Source organism: Chroicocephalus ridibundus, chromosome 5 (genome assembly GCF_963924245.1).
Source record: "Chroicocephalus ridibundus chromosome 5, bChrRid1.1, whole genome shotgun sequence".
NCBI classification, from domain to species: Eukaryota; Metazoa; Chordata; class Aves; order Charadriiformes; family Laridae; genus Chroicocephalus; species Chroicocephalus ridibundus.
Window position 1 is genome coordinate 78,965,071 of NC_086288.1, and position 15,085 is coordinate 78,980,155.

General features: G+C 37.7%; 1 protein-coding gene across 20 annotated transcripts in view; it reads right to left on the reverse strand.

The window, feature by feature from the left end:
* Positions 1-15,085, reverse strand: part of TENM3 (teneurin transmembrane protein 3) — a 1,409,904-nt gene that overhangs the window by 496,543 nt on the left and 898,276 nt on the right. Inside the window, exon 1 of one of the 20 annotated variants that reach the window (XM_063335482.1) lies at positions 9,484-9,527. The exons of the other annotated variants lie outside the window; for them this stretch is intronic. The gene's annotated coding sequence lies outside the window, so the exon portion shown is untranslated. Of the gene's footprint in view, positions 1-9,483; positions 9,528-15,085 lie in introns of those variants that run through there. 20 annotated transcript variants of the gene reach the window in all.

Consider the following 15,085-nt stretch of genomic DNA (forward strand, 5'->3'; position numbering starts at 1 on the left):
ATCACCATTAGCAAGCTGATGGAATGCCACGTTAACTGAGCTCAAGGTAACGGAGGTTAGATAGGTAAGGAATTGACTGAAGGGGAGATACCTGCTGGAAGTGGTGAAAGCCAGACATAGAAGAGTTTCTCAGAGCCCGATTTTTTCAGGTATGTGATTTAATATTTTCATTAGTGGTCTTGGCAGGAAAAATAGCAGGAGCATGCTGATGAAATTTATTGATAACGCAATGTAAGCAGAGGTGCTCCAATACAGAAGACTGTTATGTTATGCAGGAAACAATGGATGACCTTGAGGACTGGTGTAGTAGAAATGGTATGAAATTTAACAATAGGTAATGCAAGATTATATATAAAAAGTATTTCTGCTAGGAACTGGAAGCGAAATATCTGGAAACGCTGAGAAGAATCTGTTGGATTAGTTGATTTCAAGACGACCGTACCCCCTGATATAACACTGTAAGAGCTAATAAAACGGTAAAGACTAATAAATTATCAATCTTTGAGACTTAAGCTTTCAGTTCCCTGTTTTATCCTGAATTAAAGTGCAAAATAACCATCTCTGATGGTATTAATGTCCTAGTACCTCTCTGCTCGTATAATCAGAGTACTTGTTTGAGAAATATTTGTTAGCTTCTACCAGGCTTCAGCCACTGCTATAGGAAAAACGTGTGTGTGTGGTCAAATACAGAGCAACATTCAACTCACTGTTAAGTATACAGTGATCATATACTCACTGGTGGCTTTTTCTGATTTCCAGAGTTATACTGATCTTTCCGAAACCTCTCTTGATTAACATCAGTACCATAAGCCACAGAAAGTAAGTTCTTGATATCTTTCCATCACCGAAAGAAAATATTTTACAATATTAAAAAGCTAAAGGCAGGGAAGATCCCACACACACATAAAAAAAGCTGATCTTTTAGAGATAGATCTGAATGTTATATAGAAAATAATTTACCATCTGGAATACTTACGTCTCCTTATGCCATTTCCCTTGGAATGGTTTTCATAAGGAAATCCCCAGCCATATTTTCTAATCCTAATTTATTTCCCAATGTCATTGCTTTCAATTGTCAATTCCATTATGGCAAGTGATTTTATTAGATAAATATTAGAGGCAGAAGAAGTCTAAATGAATTACAAATCACAGCACTGAGAAGCAGGCAATATAAAATCGGTATGCAGTTTGCATAAGTTACATACAAATAGACAAAACTTTTTGTGAGAACTTCTACGGGGGGCTACTACTCTCTATTAGTCTGATTTGATTTATTTCATGGAACTGCCTTGCTCTGTTCTTATACTCTTACCTATGCAACTTCTACTGATAACGGATTCGGAGGGATGTTATTGCAAAGTGAGATACCAGGCTCAGCATATCAAAAGTCTGAACTGAACAACACCTAAATTTACTGACGGAAGCTCAGCTCCTTCCTCTGACAGTGTTGTGTCTGGAGCTTATTTTTTGGACCCAAAAAAGATTAAAGCCTTGGATGTTAGCAACAAACAAGAACAAGCTACAAGTTGCTAGATCTCAGGGTTGTAATGCATTAAATTTTCAAGGAAGTCTCTTACAAATAACATTGAGTGTTCCTACAAGACAGTTCTCCTTTAAAAGCTACCTTAAAAGTAAAGATTTAATAACCTTCCAAACACTTGTCCAAAAATTTCAAACATCTACTTGGCTTCTCTGGCTTGCTATCATCTAAAATAAGACCGGACAAGTTCAGGCCTTTATCTTACCTTTTGCAGGAAAGAATTGTACATTTGTTCACAACGCCCTGGCACTATCAGCTGTGAACTGAATTTTTCACACAGAACTGTGTTACTCTTACACTTACTTACTCTTACTCCTTTTCTTTTTTTTTTTTTCTTCTCTCTCCCTGTTACCAAGGAATAGTTATAGTGAAAAATACCCTATGACCAGATCTTCCAAAGTTTACTTATTACAGAGACTAATCTCAGACTTTTATAGTGCAATGAAAACATATTTACACACACACACACGGAGATACATGAACACATGCAAACAGGATCATTTTATCCTGATTTCCTCTAATTTTATTTATAGGCTTTTTTCACCTTCCATTTAATAATGTTTCACTTTCAACTCAGTTGGAAGAAAGGACTTCAGCCACGCAAACTGCCAGTTCTGTTGATTTTTGTTATCAATATAACAGTATGAAATGTATCTCTGATTCAACATTTATATTTTATTATGTCAGTCAACAGGTTGTTGGATCTTCTCAATATAAATCATTTTTTGCTCGAAGAAAAGGACGCATTTGCCTAGTGAAGTTCTAGTTGGGCTAGCAAAGCAAAAACACCTCCTGAAAAATCACCTGTGGGGCAGGTTTGGAATTCAGTAGTTTGGAAACCTACAGCCAGTCAACTTCTTTTTCCTCTAGCAGAAGGTATAGACACGATGAAAGAGAATATTCTTGATGAATTATGAATAACTAAGTCAATGTCACGTAATATGAACTCACCAATACACTACTATATGAATAGTAATCATAAAAAGCTGTAGTAAGTCTTTTACTTTTGCTTCCTACAAGTACTTTAGTTACCAAGAATTCTTTCTAACCACTTTGAACGTTATTTCTTTCCAGGAGTGTAAAATAATTTCATAACTTATATATAACTTGTTATCTGTTTACATATATACACACTTGTTATCTGTTTTTAAAGTTCTCTAGCAGTTATGCATCAGGATATCAGTCTCTAGCATTCTTCAAATTCAACGAAATGCTTAAGAAGGGGAAGCGAGTTCAAGTTACCTTAATGGTGTCCAAACATGAAGTTGAAGTTTCTTGTTCTTAAATGAATCAGCCGAATCGGCAGCTGATTCTGCAGCATTTACACTAATATTTATTCCTCATTCCATTCCGTGCTTTTCTGAGGGATTTCTATCAAAAAATAAGTTTACATTTCTAAAGAATCCTAAACACTTTTAAAATTCTCTCTATCTGTATGGCTTTAAAATACACGCACGGCTATTTCTGAGTTTCAAAACAGTATTAACTCTGAAATGTGTATGTAATCCTATTCTGACCATTCTGTACCTTTGTGGGTTATTGATTTTTTGACCGTGCGGTGATGCTGGTTTAAAATTGAACTATCCATCCAGTAACATAAATTAGATATCAATTTGTATTTTACGTATTGCAAAACCTGCATACTGAACCTCAAACGTACGTGGAAAGGAGCAAATCACAGTCTAATCTGAGAAAACCGTGCTAATGGTTGGGCACCTCGCATTTTGTATGAAGAAAAACTTGCAGAATGTAGACATTAAGACAATTTAGAAATAGACCCGTAGAAATGCTGTCAAAACATCGGACCTACCTTTGCAAACTTTATTTGCTCAATAGAGGATATTTCAGACAACGATAGAGAGGAAGATCTTCTGTTAAACTTCATGCAATCTCAACTTCGGGTAGCTCAGTGATGAAAGACCAGAAACTCAATTAGGCAGTCAATAGAGTGATTTATATGTCCCCAAAGGCGGTTCCGAAGACTTAGATTAGGATTTTACCTCTTGCTATCAATTCCACAGGGCTCCCAATTACATAGGGAGGGGTAAGCACTTCAGGTATTTAAGTTAGAAGGGCTGAGCCTAGATCTTAAAGTCAGCCACCAACCTGTTGATGACATCGTTATATTTTGTCCTTAATATAGCTTGAAAACTGGCACTTTTTAAGGGGTATTCTATTGTATGGGTGTTATAGGCATAAAAAGACTAGGAATTAGTTCATTAATTTATTATGTCCAGAGCAAACTTCCTCTTTACAGCACCACCAAAAATTTTCTTTCTTATTTAATTACCAGTTAATTAACCACCGCAAAGTCGCTTTACATTTCTGAAGAAACCTAAAGATCCCATCGTTCAATAAGTTTGTAACTGACAACTGGACAGAAGAGAGACAATATGAACAGGGAAAATCCAGGTGCAGGATTCCAGGTAGTCGTTTCTTAAAAGATATTTAAGGAGTAAAGTTTACTATAGTCAGGACAAGAAAAAAAACCACCAGCCCCCCACCCAATAAAACCTTATCAACATGCCTATTAAGACAATGAGGAAAAAACTAATTAAAGTAAATTAGCTTAATGTGCACGGGCTGGATAAAGACAGATCACTTTTAAAAATCCAAGAAGATAATGGTACCCATTTGGGATATGTTTTTGGCATTTTTCATATAAATTGGACAGTTTTAGAGGATAAATATGGTACGAAAGTCCTTACAGGCAATTACGTCTTTACAGTGCTGGTGGCTGACATCATAAAAGTATAATTTTAATTGCTATTAATTGTGTTAACTCTGCTTTTATTGAATGCTTAATGCCATCTCTGACAGTTGTAGTAATTTATGTACTTTAATGAAGCTTCTTGGTAGAAGTTTGGACTTAGAGGGTCATTTACACTTTGTTCAAAATAAGGCATTTTATCAGCTAAGAAGTACAGGTTATAAAGACACTGAGTTTTGCCTCCTCTAAATTTGTTCATTAGCCATATGCGGCTGACTATAAAACCAATTTCTGTCTCATGTTTTAAATGTATCAGAATTTACTAAATATTTCCAAAAGAAACGGTGGCTGCACGATTTTGCAATATGAAGCAAGCTCTCTGTTTAGTAAGAAAACTGAATTTAGAGAAGCTGATGAATGGCTAAATGACACCAATTCACATTAATGTTATGCCATTTGGGAATACAGACCGGGTAAAATAAAACCCTGAAATCTCCTTGGCATTCAACTACAAAACCACTCGTTGACTTTAACTGAATACGGATGTCTGCTGGAAGAACTTGGACCAAAGATTTAAGAATAGATAAAACAGCAGAAGAAATACAAAAATAATAAAGATAAACCAATTACAGCATAATTTTACGTAACGCAGAGAAAAATGTTATCACATTTCCGTACTAAAATTCACATTGCTCTACTGCCAACAATTGTAGGTCTTTGCCGCTAGCGTGATTTGCATTATCAAATCATGAGAAATTAATTTATTTCAATTTGTGCTACTTTCAATATTTGTGAATTAGTAATTGCCCCGGTCGCACTAATGGGACAATGCATCTATTGCTGCTTCTCTGTCTATTTTCATGCCTGTTTACGTTAGTAGCAGCACTATATACAGAATAAATTATTGAATGAGGTAGGCTCTTGGAAATTCTAGCCCATTGTAAGAACTGTGCGAGGCATACTTAACAGAATGGGCTACCAAAAAAAAAAAAAAGAAAGAAAAATTAAGCAAAATATACCGCTTTTTTCGCTCAGTCATCAGAGGATATTACAATTAAGGTGATGCCCCCAAATGGATCTTGTAGCGGAGGGTTTTAAGTAACTGTGGACTGAGATTTCTGTGCGTTAGTTCCAAAGACGTAGCGGAGTCCAATGCAGCTGCTGGCTATCCATCACCACTTTCACTTCGCTAGCTCTGAATCATGTAAATCAAGTTAGATGTCTTACAACCAAATTTTTGCAGTCCTGAAGGGGAAGCTACTGTCTTTGTAATTTGGTCCTTGTTGCAAAATTCAGTGGAATTCTCACGGTTAATTTTTAGACAACTAAGGAATGGACACCTGCTGCTTTTCTTAAAAAAAAAAAGCCACCAAACCCCAATAAACCAGAAAACTTCAGAATATTTGAAAGCCAAAAATATCTAAAGGTTGTAAATGCTTTAATCTGAAAACCAGGTGAAATTAAAATTATTTTAGAATTAAAAATAAAAAATATTTTAAAGCTTATTGCAATACTAGTAACAGATAACTTGAAAATACTTTGTAGATATGCCAAATATTCTACATTTTTCATGATCTATGGTTGATTGCTTTATAGATGTATCTCGATACACAATATGTGCACTTAAGCTGTAGTATCTCTTAGAGCAGAGCGTGCTCTAAGATTTGCATGACACCAAAATGCTTGATTCTGTTAAAAACCTGGTTCTAGAAATACTCTAGTTTTAGGTGTGTTGCGGTTTGGGACTCCAAAAGAAAAGGGGCATTACAGGTTTTCTGTAAGATCTTGTATTGCTGTATGTATGAGTTAGTTAATTATTCAATAGTTCTATTTGCATTCAAAGTGGTTCTTTCCCAATTTATCCAGGACACCAGTCAGTTTTCCCTTTTTGTCCATATCCAAACACATTTTTACCTGAAGACATCCTATAAGAAGAAAGATGCCCCCAGATCACTATAGACTTCCTATTCCTGAACTGCTCCATTACTATTAGTTACGGTAGTTGTCCTCACATTAGCAAAGTGAAAGTTAATGTAGGATAAGACTGTGTTTCCGAAACATGTAAGGAACAGGCATTTCATAACAGCTCTCAGTTTGCTTCAAATGCTTTTACATTAGTTGAACAGAAGTTTTATTTGAACAAAGTCTGATTTCTCAAAGCAACATTAATCAAATTTGTCAGAAATGGAGCAGGCTGCTTATTATTAAGCCTCCCTTCTTTTTCCTTACTTCTCTATCTTTCCTTTTTATAATAGCCAAGGAAAAGAAGTCGTTTTTAGAGACTGTAATTTTTAGCCAGCCAAGGCACAACACAACATGAGAATGAGTGAAATGACGTAATGAGGAACAGATATGAAGGACCGTTGTTGAATTGAACACCCACCTTCCACTAGAGCAAAAATGAAATTCATCTGAAAGGCCAAAGAATAACTAGTGTTAAAGGGCATAAGAAGAGACTCTTGCTTTTCCTGTTTTTGGTTTTTTTTCCCCACACTATTTATGGTTTGTTAAATCTGTATGAAGGAGCCTATATACACTTTGCTTTACATCTCCCAAAGGGACATTCTGCAGCTATACGGGGACAACAGTGAGAAAAATGCTATAGTATATATAATAAATATCTTTAAATCTGTAAATTTTTAAGCATTCTCAATGCTTTTCCTCAGTGCATGCAGAGCTACCCGTGCATATTTCAAAGAAGTCATAAAAACCCCATTTGATAGTTTTTTTTAAAGCTGACTTGAATTCGAGGTGTTTAGAACGTAAGAAAGGACACACTCAAAGGTTGGTAGTATCATCAGATTGGCCTTTATTCGGAGTGTTTGGTTGGTCTCACAGTTCTCTTTGGCATTTAACTACATGTTGGATTTTCCTTAAAACATGGATTTGCAAAATATGGAGATAATACGCAGTGTGGGCGAAGCGTGTGATTGTAACTGCATCTGGGAGAAGATGAACTTTAATGAGAGACGATGCTGTAGAACATGGTAAAACTACGGCAAGGTCGAACAAGAGAAAATATAGTACTGGGCAACACCATGAACGAGACAAAAACTGGAAAAATATTGTGGTGTTCAAATGTATATAAAGTTAGATAACGGGAAAGTTAGATATAAAGTACTGGAATGGGGTACCTAAACCGAACACATTTTGAGCCATTTTTATGAGCTAAATTCCCCCTCCAACACTACATGGGGAAAGGGAATTCCCCATGGGAATTGGAATTCCCCCTCCAACACTACTACTGCAAAGCAGAAGTAGAAGGGTGACAAGAACCAGAACTGAAAAATTCAGACCCTGGATTTTATTTAGTTGTTACTTATGTTTATCATGAAGATCTAGTGACAGCTTTACACAATCTTGCGCATGGTAATGCTTTCATAAGGAGTGCTGGCTTTATCTTCTCCCCTGTCTCCAAGCACATTTCCCTCGCTTTGTCTCTTTTCTGTTCCATTTTGAGGATCTACTCCCTTTTGTTTCTCCGACTGCCTTTGCTTGTGTTCCAGGAGCATGTCTGTTGTTATGTTTTTCACTTAATAGCTGTACATGTATTTACTATTTACCAAGTATTTTTTACGAATCCTCCCTTTCATCCCTTTTTCTACCAAGCAGCCATTCAGATAAGAGTCTATTAGGTCTATTAGGCAATTTTGAAGTAAATGTTTATCTGAGTAAATATTTATATATTACAAATTGCAGAAACTACAGTATTTTCCTGTAAATTCCCAGAGCTGAAGACTCAGTTGATTCTAGTGAGCTATACAGTTTTTGTCTGCACTGTTGTCATGATTGGCACTGATGACAGAATTGAAAAAGAAATATATTTATAGAAATATAGATTTCATGACTTATTATAAGCAGAAAATGAAACGTGAAATAAAACCCCTGTTAATCAGCATCTAGTTTTCGTCTTGGAAAACCCAAATCCAAACTCCTAGAGTACAAAGTTGCCCCCATCGCACACACTCTGGAAACCTCTTTTGCATTTTAAGCTGTTTTAAGATTTTAATTTTTTTTACTTCCATTTTCTATCTAGAACTAACATGGTCAGAAATATCAGAAGGAAACAAGATGCATGCGAAGAGGACAGATGAATTTCCTTTCCCAGTCTAAATAAATTAATTAGGTTTTGATCAAATACATGGCTCACAGTTCACTTTTCTTTTCATATCTACCCGCAGAAAATGTCCTCAACAAAATGAATATATGCTCTCCCCAGCACTTAAAAATTCTCATACTATATCGAGGATTTATGTTAACAGAAAGGACAAAGCTAAGAGGTAAAAAAAAAATGCATACACAGCCTACAGCCTTGCAAACAATTTTTAGAAAAAGGTATTTAGAAAAAGCTATTCCCAAGCTGTAACACTTCTTCTATTTAACTTCTCCCTGGGAATATTCCGTCTTTATGACAACAGACTGGAGGGCTGACAGACCCAAATTTTTGACCTTCTAGTTCAATTAACCTCTCAATTATATTGCTGTAATTAAGAATGACTTCACTGAATCAAATGGAATTATATTAAAATAGGTGTAAATGAAAGGAGAATCAAATCCTGTATTTGTAATCTCCACAGTAAAAGAAAATAAATCCATGTCAAGGATGCAAATATTGCTGCTGGAAAATTAGAAAAGCTGAACCATCTTCCTCAGTTATGGGGTTTTATGTACGTGATGGTGTTTAGTGGGGAAAAAAAAGCACGTAGAGAATCAAGTACACTTTACGTGCAAGAGAAGGAAAAGGGCAAGGAGGAGGGAGAACGTGAGAGCAAGAGAGAAAAATGTTCTCCAAGGGAGCTGACAGAATGGGAATGGCACAAGGGAGCTGGTGAACGATCAAAACAGAGCTCAAAAATGTGAGAAAGGATCAAAGGGAGCCCAAGACACTTTGTGAGGATCTCAGAAACATGAAGAGGGTGAGAGTGAGGAGACACAGAGTGGCCACAAGGAGTATTTTGCTGGCAGTCAAAATGTCCCAGTGATACAACCATAAAACAGGACAGAAAAGGAACTAAATACAAAAATGTGGATCAGTTGACCTGAAAGGTCTGTCTGAAACACTTTAATAGGGAAGAAAGAGGAGTTCAGGAATGACTAAGTCTATATCTGAGGTGCCTTAAAGCAGTGGGGGACTATTCCACTCTTAACACACTTCACCGAGTTTTTGATTTCCAGGATACGCAGGGTAATAGACTGGAATGCAGAGAAAAGCTCCTTGTACAGAGATACTCACAGCAATACAGCTATGTCTTTATTTTTCAGCTAGAGAAGAAACGAGAGCAGTTTTTCAGGAAGGTATCTTGGTCCCACCGGGTGTTGATCAATAGATGGAAAGAAGTACGTTGATAACAAACCACCTAAATCCACACAAAAGTCCAATGTAAAGTATAATTGCTGCTTTTATACCCTTCTCTCCCCATTTTTTTATTTAATCAAGTGGCAAGAAAGGTTTGACTTGAACTAGAGATTACTACACTGAAGAAGTACTTGTGCTATTTTGCAGACTAGTTACAACCGCATGATGCAAAATTCAGCCCCACTTCCCTCCCTGTGCTCTCAAGTTCCCTATTGCAGACCTCACAGGTCCCAGACCCATGGGGGCCTCCCGAAATTACCCGTATTTGAAGACAAGGTGTAGATAATAGTATGTCAGAGATGCTGTAGTTCCTGCTTCTTGTGCAGTGAGAGACTGAGATGGAGCAGCGTCGCTGCCGCCCCCTTCCTGATAGCTCTGGGGCAGGGAAGATTTAGATTAGATTTTAGGAAGAAATTCTGTGCTGTGAGGGCAGTGAGCCCCTGGCCCAGGTTGCCCAGAGAAGCTGTGGCTGCCCCATCCCTGGAGGGGTTCAAGGCCAGGCTGGACGGGGCTTGGAGCAACCTGGTCTGGTGGGAGGTGTCCCTGCCCAGGGCAGGGGGGTGGAACTGGATGATCTTCAAGGTCCCTTCCAACCCAAACCATTCCGTGATTCTATCATTCTGATTCTATATTGCTGGGTGGTGGTGGAGGGGTTATGAATCACTGAGATAAAATCCTGAAGGTGTACCGATGGTCAGTCTTTCAGTAAGTAAGCCCAAATCTTGCTAGCTCTCAAAACATCTTACTGTGCCTAATATTAGCTAAATAATCATTAGGCCACTCAGTCTCCACATGACAAAACAGGCAAAGAAAAACCTATTCCATATTAGGCAATAAAAATAAAATTATAAGGAACGTTCAAAAGCATTACATTTCCTTTTCCTTGTTTTTAAACTCTCTAGGAAGCATAAAAAAAATCTCAGCGTTGCTCATTGTCCATTCTTCAAAAGCCTGTCACAGAATAGAGCTGAATCTTCAGAAATATTAAGATAAACATCCATAATAATAGTTACAAAGAACAAGATGTCACGTATCTTCTGTGAAGCATAAAACTTCAGTACGTTATTTAAACGCCTGTTTACTGCTTTACAGATGCCATTTCTTGATTTTCCAACATTCAGAGCATTTCAATGTTTACAATTTGTACTTGCAAAGCTTTTCTCCCATAATCTTTTCACTTTCGAGACTCCCCCGTGTAACCACCAGTTACCACATTCACATTGCGGCTAACAGGGGAATTAGTAAGCGGAGAAGCAGCAGCGCTGGTGCTGCTGGGGCTGGCACCTGGAACAGGCGTAGTCCACATGGTAGAAATGTGCCTTCCAAAACGCCTAAAACTCCAGGAAAGCTTCGGAACTGCCATCAAAAGAGGAAATTTATCCCGGGCTGTGTGCCAGAATAAGGACTGTGGCACTACTTCAGCCCCACTAAAGCCTTCAAACCTTTAAGCAGCACTTAAAACCTTGTGGTAGTTGGCAGAGACTTTTACCAGCATCAGTGGAACCAATCTTTTTCTTCTAAAACTACTGAACGGCACCAGTGAAGAATTTCCCAAAGTATTTAATTTTTGTTTGCTCCCTAAAATGTGGAGAACTTAAAGAACTCATGTTTGTGTTCTCAGACCATTACAAGTATAGCTGGGAACTTCATTTTCTTTCAAACTTTCTTTAAAATTTTGGTTTAAATGGAAAGATTTTTAAATGGTTTCGTTTAATCAAAATTACATGTTGCAGGACGCCTGAACAACTAATTTTCCTTTTTCTTTTTTTTTTGATAATAAAAGACCTTTCAATCTTTTAATTTCAATGTCATGAATACAGTGTCAATGTTTGTTTCCTTTCTGAATTGTTAACAGACAACGAAAGAGTATTTGGAAGCTCACCTATTTTCCATCCAAAAATGGAATAATCCACAAGACCTTGGTTGTGTCTGTGTGTGTGTGTGTATGAAAGTGAGACCAGTTGGAGAAAAATGGGATAGAAAAATCTATATTTCCACCTTGAAGTGATAAATTCTCTACTGTACGTGCTAGGTCAGCCTTTTACACTTATAATTATCACCGGAAAATCTCTGGAAGTCAAGTAGCATGCTCTGCTAACAAGTAACCATAAAGAACAGCTGTGTCCTGCCACCAAATCTTTTAATAACTTACATGCTCCGTTTTTCAGTTTTCTGATTTGTAACATGGGAGCAGTAGGGCTTGCTCCATGCAGATAAAAAGCAACCTGCATGCTGAGTACGTGTTGGCATCTGGTCAGTAAGGGATGTATGGTCTTCATAGAATCACAGAATCATAGAATAGCTAGAGTTGGAAGGGACCTTGAAGATCACCCAGTGCCACCCCCTGCCCTGGGCAGGGACACCTCCCACCAGACCAGGCAGCTCCAAGCCCCGTCCAACCTGGCCTTGAACACTTCCATGTTCCATAAAATCAAAAATCCATTCAGCAAACTTTTAGAAGAATAGGGTTAATACTGATAAATGTCGATCAGGAGGAAGTCTCCTGGGTGGTTCCGACAAAAATCTGTGTCGACGTTGCACCAAGGTGTAAGAGTAGAACCACACTGGAACCGTTCAGGCAATTCCTCTGAAACTATGTGAAAGACAGAGGATATTTGGCATGTTTTTAAATGTGTTTTGCAGTTAAGAACGCAAATCCTATTGTTTTTCAGGAGTTTTTATATGATGCTATGGTCTTACTGCTTGCCACTTCACCTATCATTTCACTTTTATGATATATATTTTCTTCTATCCGTTAAAAACATTGTCTATTCTAAAAAACACAACATGAAGGAATTTATATTTCTCTTTTTCCTCATACTTCTTTATTCCGTATTATAAATGTGCCTATTCTTTGGATTTACTGTGTGCTCATAAATCGATACTTTCATGCAGTAATAAAAATAACTTATTGTAATGGTAACAGCTCCAAAGGACTCCTGACTATGAGTGGCATTTTATTTAATTCAGATCTATGTTCCGTTCCCCAACTAACGGCACACTATGGGTTATAAAGTGATTAAAACTGTTGTCAAACTGGCCTCCTGGAAAGAGGGAGCCAAACTTCTTTTCCTGAGGCTCGTAGATCTGCAGGATCTATATTTGACTTCTACAGTTGGAAAGCAAAGCAAAGCCACTGTAGGAATAAGACGCCAAGAAATTACGGAAAAATGGCTCGTTTTTCTCCAGTGCCTCCAGTGAGCACGTTTAAGTAAACAACAGAAACAAAGCAGTAATCAGTATTGCTGTTTTTTGAAGGTTAATGGAAATACGGACAAAGAGATTTGCCTACAACTCACAGGAAAACATTAGAAGAGGTGTGAGTACAACAGAGATTTGGAGTCAAGCCTCTAGTGTCTTTATTACTGGATTTCTACCTTTAGTTCATTAAGGGTCACTGGATTTCTTTGCTATTTTTTAAAATTTATGTTTACTCTTTTCAACATTGCTGAAACTTCTTTTTATAATGTTCCTGCGAGACGGGCAGACAATATACGGAACTGTGATTTTTTTGAACTTCAGCACTTGCACTCCGCTTCAAGAACATGATATTTCCTCAATAATGAAGGGAAATGATTAGGGACAATGTAATTAATTTTTTTTTCAACTGAAGATTCCCCAAAAAAGAAGATGAAGTTGATTGCTCTTTGTCTTAGCTTTTGCTAAGGCTAAAAAAAACCCCTAAGTAATGACAGTTTGACATCACCGTTGCGGTCGATTTTCAATTTGCTACACCGCTGTATAAAAGACCTGCCACGCAGAAACGCTTGTTAATTCTAGATAGGATTACTCTATATCAGAAATTCCCAAAATTCCAGACATATTTTTCAGAGAACTAGAAATCCATGTGAGTTGTTGTAGGAGGGAAACGCAATCAGCCCGCCGTCAGTTAGGGCATTCTGGTTTTTTTCTGTTTTAAGAGAGAGAGACCTACTATCCACGGCCAATTAAAGGAAAAAAAAATTGCTTCTGAGAGAAGCAATACACAGGGGTCCTAGAGTACAGCCAACACGACATCCTTCTGCATTTCTCTCTCTTGAAGTACCAATACACACTCAGCCTAACAAACAAGACACAGAGAAGAGCTGCAGCGACCCAGGGTATGTTTACGCTTCAGCTCCTCTCTTCTCTTCCTAAGGGGCTGGATCAAGGTGTAACTTTACTCTTTAACCCAGCAAATTTAATTTTACCCACCTGTAACCTCAGCTTTTTCTCTGCAGAAAAACACTGTATACACACTCAACCGTCGCGACGAAAGGAAAACAAAACTTCTGGATGCCGACTTAGAACCTACGCTCCCGGAGGCTTAACCTAAAGTACAATATATCTGTTTAACATTAAGCCGTTCTTAAAACTCTCCTTGAGATTCCCCTCTTCCCCTCACAGCTTTCTCCGTGACTCATGATATACCCTGTATCCGCTCACACTATGAATCTTTTGAAGTTCAGATTTGTAAGTCGCTTTTCTACTGGAGCAAAGCCCACGCTAATAACGGAAATGAGAATAAATCTGTAAAAAGAATAGGTATCTGCTTAAAGGCTGTACATTTATAGCCATGGTTTTTTATGAACCCTGAGCAAAACAAATTCTGCAAAAAGGACATTTTAGCTCACCTTCTGTGGGGGAATAAACCACGCATACTCTCAGAGAAGTGGAGAGCGTTTTAAAAGCAGAAAAAGAATTCAGTTTTGGCAACAGTTCTTTTAAATACAATAGAATTTAACACTGGGTTTTGGTACTGAATAGATCTTTTCTCTGCTGCTCCCTTGCTCTTGAGTGATGCTTCAAGAAAATCCGCAGACTGGACTAAGCTACATTTCTTTCCCAATTTATTACCTAACATAATATTTGCCACATTCAAACGAGGCAGCAGGAACATAAGCGCAATAATAAGATAAGATGTGCTACGCATACGTATTCTATAAAGGTCAATGGGTTCCAGCACTGCTTCATATTGCCTTTCCTTGCTGTAATTCCTCTATATCTATAGATGTAGGACAGTGCCCATCACTGCAGAACCCTAAGATACAGAAGCACTGTTGTGTAGAAGTTATATTTTAAGATCAGTTAGGACGTGAAACTGCCCCAGGCCCTCGCGTCACTCATTAGTACATATTCGAAGATGTCAGCGAGAGAGTTAATGTGCACTTTATAAAAAAACTGATGTGCTCGTATATGTTAATTTTCATGATTTCCTTCTGAATGTTTTTCCTGTATCCATGTTTATTCTGTGGCCTGCGGTTAATGCATGTTTTCTAGCTGAAAGCCAGCTAAGCCTCGGCTGGTACTCGTCAGATGTTGACAATATTCAACAGTGCATACAGTATCCTAACAACTTCATACAGATGGCGGGGCGGGGGGGAAATGCATCCGCATTCATGGGTTTATCTCAGATTCTTTGCCCAGATTTCAGCGGTAAAAAAAAAAACGTGGAGAAAAGAGAAGGGATGAAATTGTGCTTCGTGGACACGTTAGTAAC